This window comes from Furipterus horrens, unplaced genomic scaffold (genome assembly GCF_987537825.1).
Source record: "Furipterus horrens unplaced genomic scaffold, mFurHor1.1.pri manual_scaffold_9, whole genome shotgun sequence".
NCBI classification, from domain to species: Eukaryota; Metazoa; Chordata; class Mammalia; order Chiroptera; family Furipteridae; genus Furipterus; species Furipterus horrens.
Window position 1 is genome coordinate 46233913 of NW_028327179.1, and position 17795 is coordinate 46251707.

Consider the following 17795-nt stretch of genomic DNA (forward strand, 5'->3'; position numbering starts at 1 on the left):
TTTATTTATTTTGAATATTAGACCCTTATTGCTGGTATTGTTTGGAAATATCTTCTTCCATCCACTTGTTGGGTTTTTGTTTTGCTGATGGTTTCTTTTGCTAAAAAAAATAAAGATGAAATATTGCTATTTGCAACATAGAAGGTATCATACTAAAAATAAGTCAGGCTAAAAAAGATGAGAATAAATTTTTTTCACTCTCATGGGATATAAAATGAAAGTGCAACAAATGAACAAAAGAAACTCATAGAGCAAATAAAGCCTAGAGCAAGAAGAAGGAAGGAAATCATCAAGATCAGAGCAGAACTAAATGACACAGAGACTAAACAAACAATCCAAAAGATCAACAAAACTAGGAGCAGGTTCTTCAAATAAATAAACAAAATCGACAAGCCTTTAGCCAGTCTAATCAAGAAAAAAAGAGAGAATACCCAAATAAACAAAATCAGAAATGAAAGAGGAGAAATCATGACTGATACCACAGAAATAAAAATGATAGTTAGAAATTGCTAAAGACAACTGTATGGCAAGAAATTTGACAATCTAGAAGAAATGAACAAATTTCTAGAAACATACAACCTTCCAAAACTGAATCAAGAAGAAGTGGAAAGTCTCAACAGACCAATAACAAAGAAGAAAATTGAAACAGTAATCCAAAATCTCCCTGCACACAAAAGCCCTGGACCGGATGGCTTCACAGGCGAATTCTACAAAACATTTAGGGAAGAACTAACTCCTATCCTCCTCAAACTGTTCCAAAAAATCCAAGAAAAGGGGAAAATCCCAAACTCTTTCTATGAAGCCAGTATTATCCTAATTCCCAAACCAGGTCAAGACACAACAAAGAAAGAAAACTACAGGCCAATATCACTGATGAACATAGATGCCAAAATCCTCAATAAAATATTGGCAAACAGGATCCAGCAATACATCAAAAATATCATACATCACAATCAAGTGGGATTCATCCCAGGGATGCAAGGATGGTTTAATATTCACAAATCAATAAATATAATACATCACCTAAACAAAATGAAAGACAAAAATCACATGATCATGTCAATAGATGCAGAAAAAGCATTTGATAAAGGACAACACCCATTTTTGATGAAAACACTAAGCAAAATGGGAATAGGGGGAGCATACCTTAACATAATCAAAGCTATATATGAGAAGCCTGAAGCCAACATCATACTCAATGGACAAAAACTAAAAACATTCCTTCTGAATTCAGGAACTAGACAAGGTTGTCCACTCTCTCCACTCCTATTCAACATAGTGTTGGAAGTCCTAGCCACAGCAATCAGACAAGACAAAGAAATAAAAGGCATCCAAATTGGAAAAGAAAAAGTAAAACTATCATTATATACAGATGACATGATAGCATACATAGAAAATCCTATAAACTCCACTAAAAGACTACTTGATATAATAAGTGAATTTGGCAAAATAGTAGGGTACAAAATAAATATACAGAAATCTAAGGCATTTCTGTACACCAACAATAAAATAGCAGAGACAGAGACAAAAAAGAAAATACCATTTACTATAGCAACAAGAAAAATAAAGTACCTAGGAGTAAACTTAACCAAAGAGATAAAAGACCTATACTCTGAAAATTACATAACATTGAAGAAAGAAATTAAGGAAGATACAAATAAATGGAAGCAAATGCCATGTTCTTGGATAGGAAGAATCAATATCATCAAAATGCCCATACTACCCAAAGCAATTGACAGATTCAAGGCAATCCTTATTAAAATACCAATGACGTATTTCACAGACTTAGAACAAATACTCCATAAATTCATATGGAACCAAAAAAGATCCTGAATAGCAAAAGCAATCTTGAGACAGAAGAACACAGCAGAAGCAATCACAATACCAGACATCAAACAATACTACAAAGCCACTGTGATCAAAACAGTCTGGTACTGGCATAAAAACAGACATATAGATCAGTGGAACAGAATAGAGAGTCCAGAAATAAACCCAGGCCTCTATCGTCAGCTAATATTTGATAAAGAAGGAAGGAACATAAAATGAAGTGAGAAGAGCCTCTTTAACAAATGGTGCTGAGAGAACTGGATAGGGACTTGCAAAAAAATGAAACTAGACCACCAACTAACACCACACACAAGAATAAACTCAAGATGGATCAAAGACTTAAATGTAAGCCATGACACCATAAAAGTCCTAGAGGAAAACATGGCAAGAAAATTTCAGATATCTCACGTAACAATTTCTTCAGGAATACATCTCCTAAAGCAAGAGGAATAAAGGAAAAAAATAAACAAATGGCATTACATCAAAATAAAGAGTTTCTGCTCAGCAAAAGAAAACATCAGCAAGATGCAAAGGAAACCAACCGTATGGGAAAACATATTTGCCAATGACATCACAGATAGGGGACTGATTTCCAAAATATATAAAGAGCTTATAGGACTCAACATCAAGAAAACAAACAACCCAATTAAAAAATGGGCAAAGGACCTGAACAAACACTTCTCCAAAGAGGACATACAGAAGGTCCATAAACACATGAAAAAATGCTCAACATCATTAGCCATCAGGAGATGCAAATAAAAACCACAATGAGATACCACCTTACACCTGTCAGAATGGCCATCATCAACAAATCAACAAACAACAAGTGCTGGCGAGGATGTGGAGAAACAGGAACCCTACTGCACTGTTGGTGGGAATGCAGACTGGTGCAGCCACTATGGAGAATAGTATGGAATTACCTCAAAAAATTAAAAATGGAACTGCCTTTTGAACCAGCGACTCCACTACTAGGATTATACCCGAAGAATCCTGAAACACCAATTCAAAAGAACTTATGCACCCCTCTGTTCATTGCAGCACTATTTACAATAGCTAAGTGCTGGAAACAACCTAAGTGCCCATCTGTAGATGAGTGGATCAAAAAGCTGTGGTACATTTACACAATGGAATACTATGTAGCAGAAAGAAAGAAGGAACTCCTGCCATTTGCAACAACATGGATGGAACTAGAGAAAATTATGCTTAGTGAAATAAGCCAGGCAAAGAAAGAAAAATACCATATGATATCACCTAATACAGGAAACTAAAGAACAACGCAAACAAAAGAACTAAATAGAACAAAGAGCAGAATAGCAGTCAATAGGGGGGAGGGGAGAGGGAGAGAAGGGGGATAAGTAAGGGAAGGGTTTAGTCAAAGAACGTGTATAAATGACTCATGGACACGGACAATGGGGAGGGATATGATTGTGGGAGAGGGGGTGGGCTGGGTGGGGGAGAGCAATGGGGCAAAAATGGGACAACTGTAATTAAAAAACCAAAAAAAAAAAATCTGCAAAAAAAAAAAAAAGAAAAAAAGAAACTCATAGATACAAACAATTGAATTGTGGCTACTGGAGGGGAAGTAACCATGTGAGGATGGAGAAAGTAAAGGGGTCAAATATATGGTGACAGGAGGAGACTAGACTTTGGGTGGTGAGCACACACTGGAGTATATACATATTGTATTATACAATGATACACCTGAAACTTATATAATGTTATTAATCAACATTACCCCAATAAATTTTATTTTAAAATTGTTTTAAAAATCATATTTATTTTGAACTAATTTTAAATGCCCAATATTAAAAAAAAAAAACAAAAAACCACAGGCCCAAATGTTATCACTTGTGCTAAAGCCCATGATAATGAACCAAAACTCAATACCTGACCTAATTATAGTTTTGACCTTCAGCAGAAATGGAATATTAATCAACCTGTCTGGAAAATTTTGGTCAACACTAATAAAGTAGACTGTCAAATAGGCCCTTTTCATCCTCCAGAAGAAGAAGAGACAATCAATATGATAAAACCCTTGTTGTTACCTTCTCTCGAAAAGGAAGATGTCCTGGTCTAAAAACAATCCCTTTTTTTATTTTGCTAATTACACCCCTGCCATACCCTTCTTATATAAACCTCTTATTCTGTATAAACCCTGGCAACACCCTTCTAATTGCTAGATGGTATGCTGCCCAATTCATGAATCATTGAAAAAAGCCAATTAGATCTCCAAATTTATCCTGTTGAGATGTTTTTAACATTAGTTTGTGGTTGGAAAGGGTTTTTCATGATTTTCACGTAACAAGATTTTGTAACACAAATTAAAGCAATCATTGTTAGACTTTAGCAATCATAGCTATCACTTGGAAAGTTACATTGAAACATTACGTGTTGTATGAAAGGAGAGAAGGTTAGCACTACCCTTGACAAGGATGGAAGAGACTCTCGGGCCTAACAACACGCATACGGTTAAGGCATTGCCACCTACTTCATGGCATCTAACCACTATTTTGAGCCCTGGCTGATGTGGCTCAATGGATCGAGCATCGGCCTGCGAGCCAAGTGTCACTGGTTTGATTCCCAGTCAGGGCACATTACTAGGTTGCACGTCAGGTTCCGAGTTAGGGGCATGAGTGAGAGGCAACCACACAGTGAAAAAAAAAAAAAAAAAAAAAAAACATTACTTGATATTCTGTCGTGTGCAAACAAATGAATTTTTAAGGTACGTATTTTAGTTCCAAGATTCATTTCAATGACCTTTCTTCAAATCCTTGCTATAGTGACCTTTGTTTCATTCAACATTTTTATCATGTTGCTTCTCTATTTGCTGAGGGCTTCCCTCCTTGTCCTTCCAATCATACACACATTCTCATGGGTACATTGTCCTCAATTATTATTATACAAATTTTAAAAACTTATTCTTGATTCTCTAGTCCAGTAGCTTACAAATATTCAAACAAAGACTTGGGAAAAATATGTAAGTATAGATGTTCTTGTTGAGGTTCCCAAGACACATCCTGTAACTTCTAAGTTCTCATGAAAAGCATTTGAAAATTATAGCAGTCATCCTTTATTCATGATTTCACTTTCTCTAGCTTCCATTACCCATGGTCAACTATGGTTTAAAAATATGAAATGGAAGATTCCAGAAATAAACAATTCCTAAGTTTTAATTTTTATGCCCTTCTGGGTAGTGTGAGGAAATCTCATGCTGCTCTGCTTCATCCCATTCAGGTCATGACTCATCCCTTTTTCCAGTGTATTCAGGCTGTATATATTTCCTCCCCTTAGTCAGGAGACATTAGTAGCCATCTTGGTTATCAAATCAGCTGTAACAGTTTTGCTTTTCTTGTGTTCAAGTAACACTTATTTTACTTAATAATGACCCTAAAGCTCAGATTAGTAATGTTGACAATTTGGATGTTTCAGATAAAAGCCAGAAAACACTTCCTTTACATGTCAAAGTGGAAGTTCTTGAAAAGGAAGGCATTTTTTTCATTTTACATCATCACGAGAAGGGTGAGTACAGTACAGTAAGATATTTGAGAGATATCACATTTATAAAACATTTATTATATTGATAGTATATTGCTATAAAATTATAATTTATTATTAGTTATTACTGTTAATCTCTTACTGTACTTAATTTATAAATTAAACTTTATCATAGGTGTGTACATATAGGGAAATAAATATTACATATAGGGTTTGCTACTACCCAAGGTTTCAAGTATCCACAAGATGGTTTGGAACATATTCTCCCTTGGATATAGGAAGGCTACTCTACTTCCCTGGTATACCAAAATTTTGCTATTTATAACTACTTGATATCTGAAAGAGAATGAAGCAATGTTATTTTCATTAGGTGAAATAAATGCTAAATTTTTCATATATTGTTTCTCCTATATATTCTAATTATGTACTAGATTAAATATTTATTGGTGGAACTTAAGATATCAATAAAAGCTTTTTAATGTGGTAGAAAAAAAATTTAGCTAGGGGCTTTTAGAATTCCTTAAAATACTTCACAGGCTAACATCTATTTTGATTTTTTATAGAACAGTCATGCCCATGGAGTCTAAATAACAGAGTAGATATTCACTTAATATTAAAGAATAGGACATTGGAGATACATAAATGCTTGCTGGGAATTTGGACCCAGCCCTGGCTTCAGACAAATCTATAAATCCCGCAGAACCAGGACTTTAATCAAGAGAATGGGTGGAACCTTTAAAACACTAAACAATAAAATTGAACTAAAAGAACTTCATTGATATTTTTCTTTTTCTCTTTACCATATAACTTTGAACTGATTTCACATCCCCTACAGCTAATTTTAGCTGAAGAGTTCAGAAGGTTGCTAAGTACCCTACTTCAAAGAAATGTGAAGCATAGCACTTTTCCACTTTGAAAATTATCTTTTAAATCTCATGTGGGCTTTATCTAACCAAGAAACTTATTTTAAGGTATGGTTTTAATTTTCACACTAATGCAAATACATAAACAAATACAAAAAGATCAAAGAGAGTCTACTAGAAATGTAAGTATAAGGATTCTATCTTTTGCTGTTCAAGAGGATAAAAATGGGTTATCTTTGATTTTCTTGTCATGTAGCATAAGAATCACTAGTGTTTTAAACACAAGATTTAAAAATCTTATTTATTTATTTATTTATCCTTACCTGAGGACAATTTTTTTTTTTATTGCTTTTAGAGAAAGGGAAAGGGAGAAAGAGAGACAGAGACAGATAGAAATGTTGATGTTGATGTGAGAGAGAAATATCTTTTTGTTGTCTCAGATACATGCCCCAACCAGGGTACAAGCCCCGACTGGGGATCAAACCACAACCTGGGTATGTACCCTGACTGGGAATCGAACCCATGGCCTTTTAGTCTATGGGATAATGCTCCAGCCAACTGAGCCACACTGGCCAAGGCAAAAGTTTAAAAATCTTGATCTTTCACTGACAGGTGTGGCTCAGTGGGTGGGCAAGATCCCACAAACTGAAAGGTTGCTGGTTTGATTCCTGTTTAGGTAACATGCCTAAGTTAGGGTCCAGGTCCCTGACTGGAGGTGTGTAAGAGACAACCAGACAATTTTTTTCTCACACATTGCTGTTTCTCTCCCTCTTCTGCTCCCTCTCTGTCCCTCGCCATAAAAAAAATAAAAAATTTTAAAATAATAAATAAAAGCTTGATCTCTAGCCAAATATATCATTTCAGTGCTTTTCCATGTCAAGTTTATAATGTCAAAAAAAGGGGGGGGGGGGACAAATAGATTATGCAAAAGCAAAAGTCAGAAACTTGACCTCTAGCCTAGAGATTTTTGTTTCGTTAACATTGTAATATAAAGAACTTTTCAGTACAAGACTACAACAATTTATCAATCATAAAGAGTTAAGGAAGATATCTATTTTAAAAGAAACATAGAGAAGAATTCTATAAATCACTTATGGAAATCACTTTTAAGCTTCTTGTTTAAGTCAGACACTTGACTAAATGAACCAAGACTAAACTTAAGACTAAATGAACATATTTAGAAAACTGAATTTCAACACCAGAAAGGAATATACCTCAGTTTGCATTATAGTATTTACATTTTGTAATGGATACCCTTAAACAAAAAGAAAAAGAAAGCACACAAAGGACCAACTTCAAAAGAATGAGCCAGAGCAATGATTCATATATATTTAATGTTCCACCTATTTTTGTTTGTTGACACTTTTATTCCCTTATGATGACTTTTTATTGAGGTACAAGAGAGAAATGAAATAAGAATTGAAAAATTTGGATGGAATGATCAAAAATATACTTGAAGTCACTAGAGGTAAAGCATCATTTATGCTGGAAAACTCTCAACTTCCTTTGACTTGCTGTTTTGTTCTTACATCAGCTATTTCCTATTTTCTCCAACATCTCCATCTGACCTCTGTCCCTTGGTCTTAGCACAATATTACTACTCATGTCTCTAGGGAATATGACAGCCACCTGCTGAAGACCATCTCAGTATGCCTTCTCTAACTCATAATCTCTTTACTTTCACCTTCTAAATTATTATAATTTTACCTTATCTTTAAAAAAAGTATTTCTTCTTCCTAAAGTTAATTCATCCCAATCTGTCTCTTACTTCCTTCAGGAATTTTCTTCATTAACTATCTACTCCTGTATATTCATGTTTTATATCATCTCTTTAAATTATCCCAGTGAGTAAAAAAACTTGATGCTTCAAGCAACTATCTTATTTCTCCTTTTTTATCCATTATAAAAATAAAAAATAATTTAAAAAACAAACTATTCTACAGTCACTGCTTATTCCTTCAAAATTTTGACTCACTTGTTAATTCTTTAAATTTTATATACTCTTCTTCATTTTTCTCATGCAGTATTATTAAACCAAATGTCCATTTTTTAGGACATATTCTAAATATGCATCTTTAGACTTGATCTCCGGTTCTTGATTTTAAAAAGCAGATAACCATTGTTCCTAATTAAGCAGAGAAGCAATTCAATGACAGTTTATTGGGTCACACAAAGAATTGATGGAAAGACTATGAATATGAGCATGATTCAAAAATCAATCAGGAAAGAAGTCTTATAACTCAGTAATAAAAAGACAAGTACCAATTTAAAAGATGGACAAAAAATTTGAAAAGACCAATTCTCCAGATAACATGTATGAATAACCAATAAGCAAATAAATAGATTCTCAACATCATTAGTCTTAGAAATATAAGGTCAAACTCCAAAGAAACTTTTATACCCATTAGGATGGATTTTAAATCATTTTTTTACTTTTCAATCATACTTGATATACATTATTATGTCAGGTGTACAACCCAGTGATTAGACTTAACTTACTAAGTGATCATCCTGATAAATCTTTCACCCATCTGAAACCATATACAGTTATTAGAATATTATTTACTCTATTCCCTATACTATATTTTACATCCCCATGATAATTCTGTAGCAACCAGTTTACACTTCTTAATCCCTTCATCTTTTTTATGCACACTTCCCTTCAACTTCATTATCAAGATCTTCTCTGTATCTATAAGTCTGTTTTGTTCTACTTGTTTATTTTGTTTTATTGGATTCAATTATTGATAGATATGTATTTATTGTCATTTTATTGTTCATAGTTTTATCTTTTCTCTACTTTTTAAAAGACTTTTTAATATTTCACATGATACTGGCTTGGTAGTAATGAACTTCTTTAGCTTTTTCTTGTTGGAAATCTCTCTACCTGACATTTGATTCTAAATGATAGCTTTGCTGGGTAAGTAGCATAATCTTGGTTGTAGGTTCCTGCTTTTCATCACTTTGAATATTTCTTGCCAATTGCTTCTGGCCTGAAGAGTTTCTCTTGAGAAATCAGAGAACAGTCTTATGGGAACTCCAGTGTAGGTAACTAATTGCTTTTCTCTTGATGTTTTAAAGATTCTCTCTTCATCCTTAACCTTTGGCATTTTAATTACAATGTGTCTTTGTGTGGGCCTCTCTGGTCCATCTTGTTTGGAATTCTGCGCTTTCTGGACTTGTATGTCTACTTCCTTCACCAAGTTAGAGAAGTTTTCTGTAATTATTTTTTCACCTAGTTTTCAATTCATTGCTCTCTCCCTTCTCCTTCTGGTACCCCCATGTTGCAAATGCTATGCTTGAAGTTATTCCAGAGGCTCTTTATAGCATCCTCATTTTATTGGATTCTTTTTCTTTTTGCTGTTTTGATTGGTTGTTTTTTTGTTTCCCCATATTCCAAATGACTCTTTTGATTCTCATCTTCATCTGACTCTAGTATTGATTCCCTGTACTAGCAGATACTTCATTTCTGCTAATGTATCCTTTGTTTCTGATTGGTTCTTTTTGTATGTGTTTTCTCCCTCTGTTTTTATGTTTCCTATATCATTGTATCAGTCCTCACTGAGTTCATCTAGTCTTCCTCCATGTTCATTGAACATCCTTATAACCAGGGTTTTGAGCTCTGTATCTATTAGATTGTTTGTCTCCATTTTGTTTAGTTCTTTGTCTGGAGTTTTGTTCAATCAGGCACGTTTCTTTCTCTCCTCATTTTGGCTGTCTCCCTGCATTTGTTTTTATATATTAGGCCAATCTGCTATGTCTCAGGCTTGGTAGAGTAGCCTTATGTATGCACAGCCTCCCTAATCACCTAGGCTGGCATGTGAAGTGTGCCTCCCATCTGAACTCTGTATACCCTCCTCTTATAATTGAGGTTCAATAGCTATTGTCACATCAATCTGAGGGATTTATCCCCATTCTCAGGCTGATCACCTACAAGGACTGGCTGAAACCACCATGGAGGATCAGCTGTGCAGGATCTCCCTCCACAGAGCTGAACTTACTTCACTGGGGCTCTGATATCTGATGATTCTGCCCCTTGATTATGCCAGTAGTGGAGGCAGTTGGGTGGTGGTGCTTCAACATGGTGCTTAGGCTCTAGGAATTCCCTGGAGGTAAAGGCCAAGGTCAGCTGCCACCTGTGTTCTGTCTAGGACTACGTGGCATGAGCTACAAAGTGACCTGTGGATGACTAGTATTTATGATGGGCTTGGACTTGTCCAGGTAAGGCCAGCTGTTTCTAGTACAAGGCCTTGGTCCATTTAATAAGAAGTACAGGGCACACTGAGTCCTGATGCTGCTTGTTAAAAAGATTTTAGAAAAATATGAAACATAAGCCAAGACAAGCCATTCTATGGAAAAGCCATTGGAAACAGATTAGGTCTGACTGAGAGTTGGATGGGGTGTCAGGGAATCGTCATGGTAGATGAAGAGTGTGAGCCAAGTTGATAAGTCTCAGGTGTGGTACCCAGCATGCTGGCCCTATGGGGAGAGGGTTCATTAAAAGAACAATGGCCTCTGGCAGCACTTCTGTTTGGAAAGAAGCTGCCCCTCCTCCAGCTCTGGTCCTGATGCACAACGATTCAGTTCTCCCTGTGTATCTCTTGTGCATTTCAAGCTGCTGCTTTAGCACAGGATCTCAGAGAAAGTAAATCCATGTACAAGCCCTTTAAGAAGAATTGCTTGGGACTCCAGTAGCATTCTGCTTTCCTCTGCCTCAATCCTTGCTGGTTTAACAGCCAGAAGTTATGGGACTTCTCTTCCTGGCACTGAAACCCTGGGCTGTGGGCCCTGGTGTAGAACTTGGACACTTGCTATTCCAGGGTTACCTTTGCAGCTGAGATATCCCTCCTAATTTTTATCCACCACACATGGGTGTGGTACCAGCCCATTCCACATAGCCATACCTCCTACCAGTCTTGATGTGACTTCTTCTTTAACTTCCCATTTGTAGTACTTACATTAAGCCAGAGGTGGTTCTGAATGATGGTTGTTCTGTAGTTTAGTTGTAATTTTGGTATGATTGTTGTAGGATGCAAGTACCATGTTTACATATACCATCATCTTGACCAAAAGTCCCCTGAGTCTTCTGCTCCTTAAAAAAGTATCAGCCTATTTATCATGTCAAAGAGACATGTTTGTGAGGTGACAAATTTTGATCCCCTATACCTCAAAAAGGTGATGTCAGGAGTGGAATATTTAACTAATCAAGTGGATAAGGTGACCTGTTTTTTAGATATCAGTCAGCCTTTTTCTCTAGTTATTTCTATTGTCTCCCCATGGACTCATGAACAAAGTGGCCCTGAAGGTTTGGGGGTTATCCATGGGTTAAGCAATTGGAATTTCCACTTGCCAAGAGTGACTGGTTACAACCATTACTAAGTGCCCAGCTTGCCAGCATTTCAAATCATCATGGAATTCTTGATATGGCAATATTCTCTTGAGTGATCAGTCAGTTGCCTATTGGAAGGTTGGTTCCATTGAAATGCTTCTCTTATGAAATAGGTAGAAATTTATTACTGAAATAGACACTCTGAATATGGTTTGCCTTTCCTGCATGTAATGCTTCTTCTAAAATTTCAGTTCCTGGACTTGCAGCATTTCTTATCCACCATCATGATATTCCACATAGCTTTACTTGTGAACTCACTTTTTTAGTAAAAAAGAAAAAGAAAAAAAAATCTATGCTCATGGAATTTACCAGTCTTACTATGTTACCCATTATCCTGAAATGCCTGGCTTAACAGAATGGCCTTTTGAAGGCCAGCTAGGTGGCAATACTTTAAGAGGCTGGGAAAATGTCCTGCAGAGTCCTTTGTGTGTTTTAACTCAGTGTTCAGTATATGGTGCTATTCCTGTTATAGTCAAGAATAATATATTCAGGAATCAAGAGGTACTAATAAAGACACCACCACTCATTAACACCCTAGTGATCCACTAACAAAAATTTTGCTTCTTGATCTCAAGACCTTAGGTTCTACTGGTCCAGAGGTATTAGTTTCAAGATAAGAAATCATTCCATTGAGAGACATGATAATGATTCCATTAAACTGGAAGTTAAGATTGCCACCCAGCCACTTTGAGGGTCTCATGCCTTTGAATCAACAGACAAAGAAGGAAGTTACTGTACTGGCTTGAATTATTTAATCCTGATCATGAAAGGATCATGATCCTGTACTGGCTGGTTTGGCTCAGTGGATTGAGCGTCGGCCTGCGAGCTAAGTGTCGCTGGTTCGATCTTCCAGTCAGGGCACATCAGAGAAGGAAAACTCTGACTCCAAAAAACCTCCGCTGCCTTGCGGCATACCTCTTCAGGGGAAAGGCTAAGGGAGTAAACCCCGACAGAAAATCCGGAGCCGGAGTCCCTAAGGCGGTTTGACGTTGTAATCAACACCGGCAACTCCTGCGGCGCACCTGAAGCCAAGCTGTATTGACTCCATCTTTCCCTTGGATCCTTCAGCTGCAAAGAGAGGGGGGGTCTGCTGCATGGGCAACAGCAGACCCTCCATATCACCCTGCCCAGGCTCTGTAGCTTCAGCTTCACTGGAGAGGACACTCCAGCGACATCGCAAGATGTCGATTCAACACGGGAGGAGACAGATACCGTGTCACTCCCGAGTTGAACTGCACAACCATTCTCAGCACTGCAGATAGACTCTTAAGAAGCTACACCATAGTCTCTGGAGACGGGCGGCTGCCGACGATCATGAAAGGGAAATTGAGCTGCTAGTACACAATGGAGATAAGAAAGAGTATATCTGAAATACAGAAAATTCCTTAGGGTATCTAAAATGTTCTATGATTAAAGTCAAAGAAAATTATAAGAACCAAATTTAAGGAGGGGTCAGGGGTAGGAGCTTGACTGCAGCAGAGACAAGGGCACTTTTTTAGAGTGATGGAACTATTCTATATCTCAATTGTGATGACATAAAATTCCAAAACCTATCGAATTGTGCACTTAAAATTGGCAAATTATACTTCATGTAAAATTTTCCTTAATACAGCTGAAATTGGAAAAAACATTCTTTTAACAACAAAAATTCCCAAATAATGTTGGAAAACAAACATCATACAGAAAAAACATATTTTTAATACACATGATAAATTACTTATTCATTTTCAAAATACAAAAAAAAATAGAGAAAACTCTTATAAACACATTTACCTATTCATTTTTATTTAACAAGTAGTTTTTAAGTATATGGTATTGATCATGCAAAATTTCAGGTGCTTGTGTTATATCACTGGAAAACAAAAGTACAAAGTAAAAGCATAAAACAAAAATAAGAACAAAAACTACCCTTATGGAGCCTATAATCTAGTTAAAGGAGACAAGAAATAAATTAACTGGTAAAATAAATGCTATATTTTTTATTGCAATAGGCTCAGAGCTAAGTCTGGCTCTTTTATAATACTATGTAAGATTTTATGGTATGTACCTTTGTATTAACTTAATTTGTAGCTCAAGTTTTCTGTCTCATTTTTCCTCATCTTTCTCATTACTTTTAACTTACATGCACTTGTGTCTAAACTGGAAAGTAGAGAATATATAAACCTATCAATAAGAATGCAACACAACATTCAAATTAGACTATAATTTAGTTTTAGTTAAGTCTTGAAAGCTGAGAATAAAGTATTTAGCAAGTATCCCTAGGTGTCCAAGTGAGAGAGTAGGTCTTTATGTTAAAATTGCCAAGGAGGTAACTTAAAAGATAGTTTGTGAACATCATCCTAACACATCTCAAATGTATAAAATGGTTGAAGTTGAATAAGTGACCTGAAAATCACTTAAAAATATTCCCAATAAAAGAAGACTGACAGATGCCAGGCTACCATTGTAGAGAGACATTTTAGGCACCAATGGAGAAATTTATTTTGAGAAATAATTTGGAGTGTTTAAGCATCTTCTCTCCTTGATCATGGGGGCTTTAGAATATCATTCTGACAGCTTGATGTGTGTCCGTTGGAACCTGACAGGGCAAAAGGGTTATTTTTTGACTCCTTGTTGGGAAGAGAGAAAGTGAAAATCTGATTGGATTACTTGCCAGCTATAGAGTTCACAGAAGGACCACTGTGACATCAAGCCCCACTGCAGGCTCCCCAGAAGTGTGTGTTTCCTATACTAGTGGGTAACAAAACTGGCCACCTGGAAGAGCCATAGGCATAGAGATGGCTTTACTTTCTAGTAAAGGCATATTCTGATGTTAGTGTAATCATGAACATACTCAAAAGCTAACTATTTTTATCATGTTGTGTTTTCATAGGTTTCTCCAAGATCTTTCTGTTGAGAACAACTAACCACCACTACTTAAATGAGGGAGGAAAAAGCCATCCCACCAGCCAGCTGCTTACATGCCTTGCTCAGCCCCTCACATTCAGATGCCAGGGCAGTTGAATGAAGCCCACTTGGATGGGGTCCATTTTAAACTGACATCAAAATCACATTTTCAAAATCAGCCCTTTTATATCCTCCTACATAATAAAATTAGTTTTTGAGCATCTCCCCTAAAATTCCTACATAATTGTGCTTGTAACTCACTTAAGAATATGACAGAAAATACCACCTATTGGATTGTTTTATACTTTGAACCTCAGCTAAAGCTGAGAGAGAATTCCACTTTTAAATTGTGTTAAACAAATCAGGATATTTAAAGTGTCAGTGCAGAAACACATTAACACCGTAGAGACACTATGAAAGAAAAGAATCGACAAAGCTTAGATATGGGGGAAAAGGAGAAGTGAGGATCAAGCAAGACTTTAAGGATTAAGTATGGGGTATTAAAAGACATGATCATGAGATTTCTGCATAACTGGAATAAATTAACCATAGCCTTTTATTCACCTTTTCTCCAAAATTTCCACAAAAATGCAAAAAAAGTTAAAAGGCATTCAGAGAAAGACAAGTACCATATAATTTCATCCATATGTGGAATCTAATAAACAAAATTACAAAACAGAAACAGACTCCTAGATAGAGAACAGATGGATAGCTGTCAGAGGGGAGGGGAATTTAGAGGGATGAGTGGAAAAGGTGAAAGAATTAATAAAAAACAAAACAAAGCAACCTCATAGACACCTCATAAATGACCACAGACAATAATATGGTGATTACCAGAGTGAAAGGGGGATGGGAGGAAGTAGAAGAGGGTATGGGGGGATAAATGAGATAAATGGTGATGGAAGGAGACTTGACTTGGGCTGGTAAACACACAATACAATATACAGAGGATGTATTATAGAGTTATATACCTGGAACCTATATAATTTTATTAACCAGGGTCACTGCAATAAACTCAATAAAAAGGTTTTTTAAAAGGAGAAAAAAATTAATAACCTAAAAAGACAAAGAGAATGAGGCAGAGTATAATAGTAAATGTTATGGTCATTCTGCAAAAGGCAGGAGGGACCGCTACCCAATATTTGGTTTAGAAGTCAAGATTGATGATGCTATGATACATAGGCTCTGAGAGGGTATTGAAGGTTGATTATTGATATAAGTGAGGTCTCTGAGGAGAGTTGCACATGCCTCCCAAGTAGGTCTGAACTAGCTTGAGAGAGCAAAGAAAGAAGACTGGCTGAGGTATTTAACTGCATTAAGGATATGAAAACAGAGGGGAAGTTTTCACATACATGGGCAGGCTTGCATGGTTTGAATCTTTTGCTGGTACCGAAGGACAGAACACCCAGGCTTTTCTTATCAGCTTGCTCAGAAGTGGGATACAGGAAGGGGTGAGGCTTAAAAGCTGTCAACCATCAAACAGTGGGGTTCAACTCCTCATCACAGTAGATATATTTCAATAAATTTTTGAAACAGAGAAAATGGAAAATAACTTAGATGAGGGAAAAATTAAAGTTATTTCAAGCAGAGGCAGGACATTTTAATTAAAAACTGGGGAATTTGTACTACAGGAATCCTGAGAGACACATAGGACTGTTAGGCTGAAGTGAGATTTATACTTTTCAGTAGTAACTTACAGAAGCCAAGGACCAGTAAGATAACGCTTTCAAATACATAAGGAAAATGATTTCTCAATTATTAGTCATGTGTAAGAGCAGAAAAAGGTCATTTTCAGACATTCAAGGCAAGCAATTTATTCAACATGATGAGTTCTCTTAGGAAATTACCAGAAGATGTGCTCTGGTGGAACTGAGCAAAAAAAAAAAAACAGAGAAGTCAGTGATAAAATTTGTTTTTTGGCCCAGAAGAGCAACGAATCCTGATTGGAGCTGAAAGAAGTACTCCACAAAATAAAAGGAGGAGGAGAAAGAATGTCAGGGAGAGGAGGAAGAAGAAGAAAAGGAACAAGGATGAAAGGAAGGAAGGAAGGAAGGAAGGAAGGGAGGAAGGAAGGAAGGAAGGGAGGAAGGAAGGAAGGAAGGGAGGAAGGAAAGATGGAAGAAAGGAAGGAAGGGAAGGAGGGAGGGAGGAAGAGAGGAAAGAAAGAGGACATGAGAGAAAAAGGTGGGCTTAGTGTTTCAAATATGTGGCATTTATAGTACAGATGACTTATAGAATTGTACCCCTGAAACCTGTATGTTTTATTAACCAATGTCAACCCAATAAATTTAATTAAAAAATAAAAATAATAACTAAATAAATATGTGGAGATTATTTTTTAATTTTAAAAAATTTTACCACTTTATTTTATTTTTATTATTGTTTTTCAATTATAGTTGTCCCATTTTTCCCCCATTGCTTCCCTCCACCCAGCCCACCCCTTCTCCCACAGTCATATCCCTGCTTGTTGTCCATGTCCATGAGTCATTTATACAGGTTCTTTGACTAAGCCCTTCCCTTACTTATCCCCCTTCTCTCCCTCCCCCTTCCCCCCAATAACTGTTATTCTGTTCCTTATTCAATTTTGTTTATTTGTTTGTGTTGTTCACTAGTCTCCTGTATTAGGTGATATCATATGGTATTTTTCTTTTATTGCCTGGCTTATTTCACTAAGTATTATTCTCTCTAGTTCCACCCATGTTGTCGCAAATGGCAGGAGTTCCTTCTTTCTTTCTGCTACATAGTATTCCATTGTGTAAATGTACCACAGCTTTTTGATCCACTCATCTACAGATGGGCACTTAGGATGTTTCCAGCACTTAGCTATTGTAAACAGCACTGCTATGAACATAGGGGTGCATAAGTTCTTTTGAATTGGGTTTTCAGGATTTTTCAGGTATAATCCTAATATGTGGAGTTTGACATGATGGCATGACATATCCCTTAAATCATTAACTTGCTGATTTATTATTAAGGATCAGAGTGGAGGTGCAAATACCAGAGTCTTAGAAGAGAAACAATATGTCAATCAGAGAAACAAGTTGTTCAGGGAATAGCTTCTCCTTATGTATAAGAAACCTGTAACACAGATTGAAATATATGTGTGTGTGTGTGTGTATGCCATTAAATTACAGAAAAATTGACTTTACCTCCAAATATAAATTTCTATATACATTTTTTCTTAGCTGCTTCTCTGTTTACTTGGAATTTCAATCATTTCCTTTCTCATTTCACTATTAAAAAAATACTCACAAACAAACAAAAAACTTCCAACCCAAGAAGACACCATAAACAGGAATAAATTAAACAGGCAGAAGCAAATGCTGAGAAGTATA

The 17795-nt window shown here is 36.2% G+C and overlaps 1 non-coding gene across 1 annotated transcript; it reads left to right on the forward strand.

Moving 5' to 3' along the window:
* Positions 1-4215: 4215 nt before the first annotated feature.
* On the forward strand, positions 4216-4341 carry LOC150001678 (U6atac minor spliceosomal RNA). Its single transcript, XR_016513237.1, has one exon. It is a non-coding gene; the product is annotated as a U6atac minor spliceosomal RNA (small nuclear RNA).
* Positions 4342-17795: the final 13454 nt, after the last annotated feature.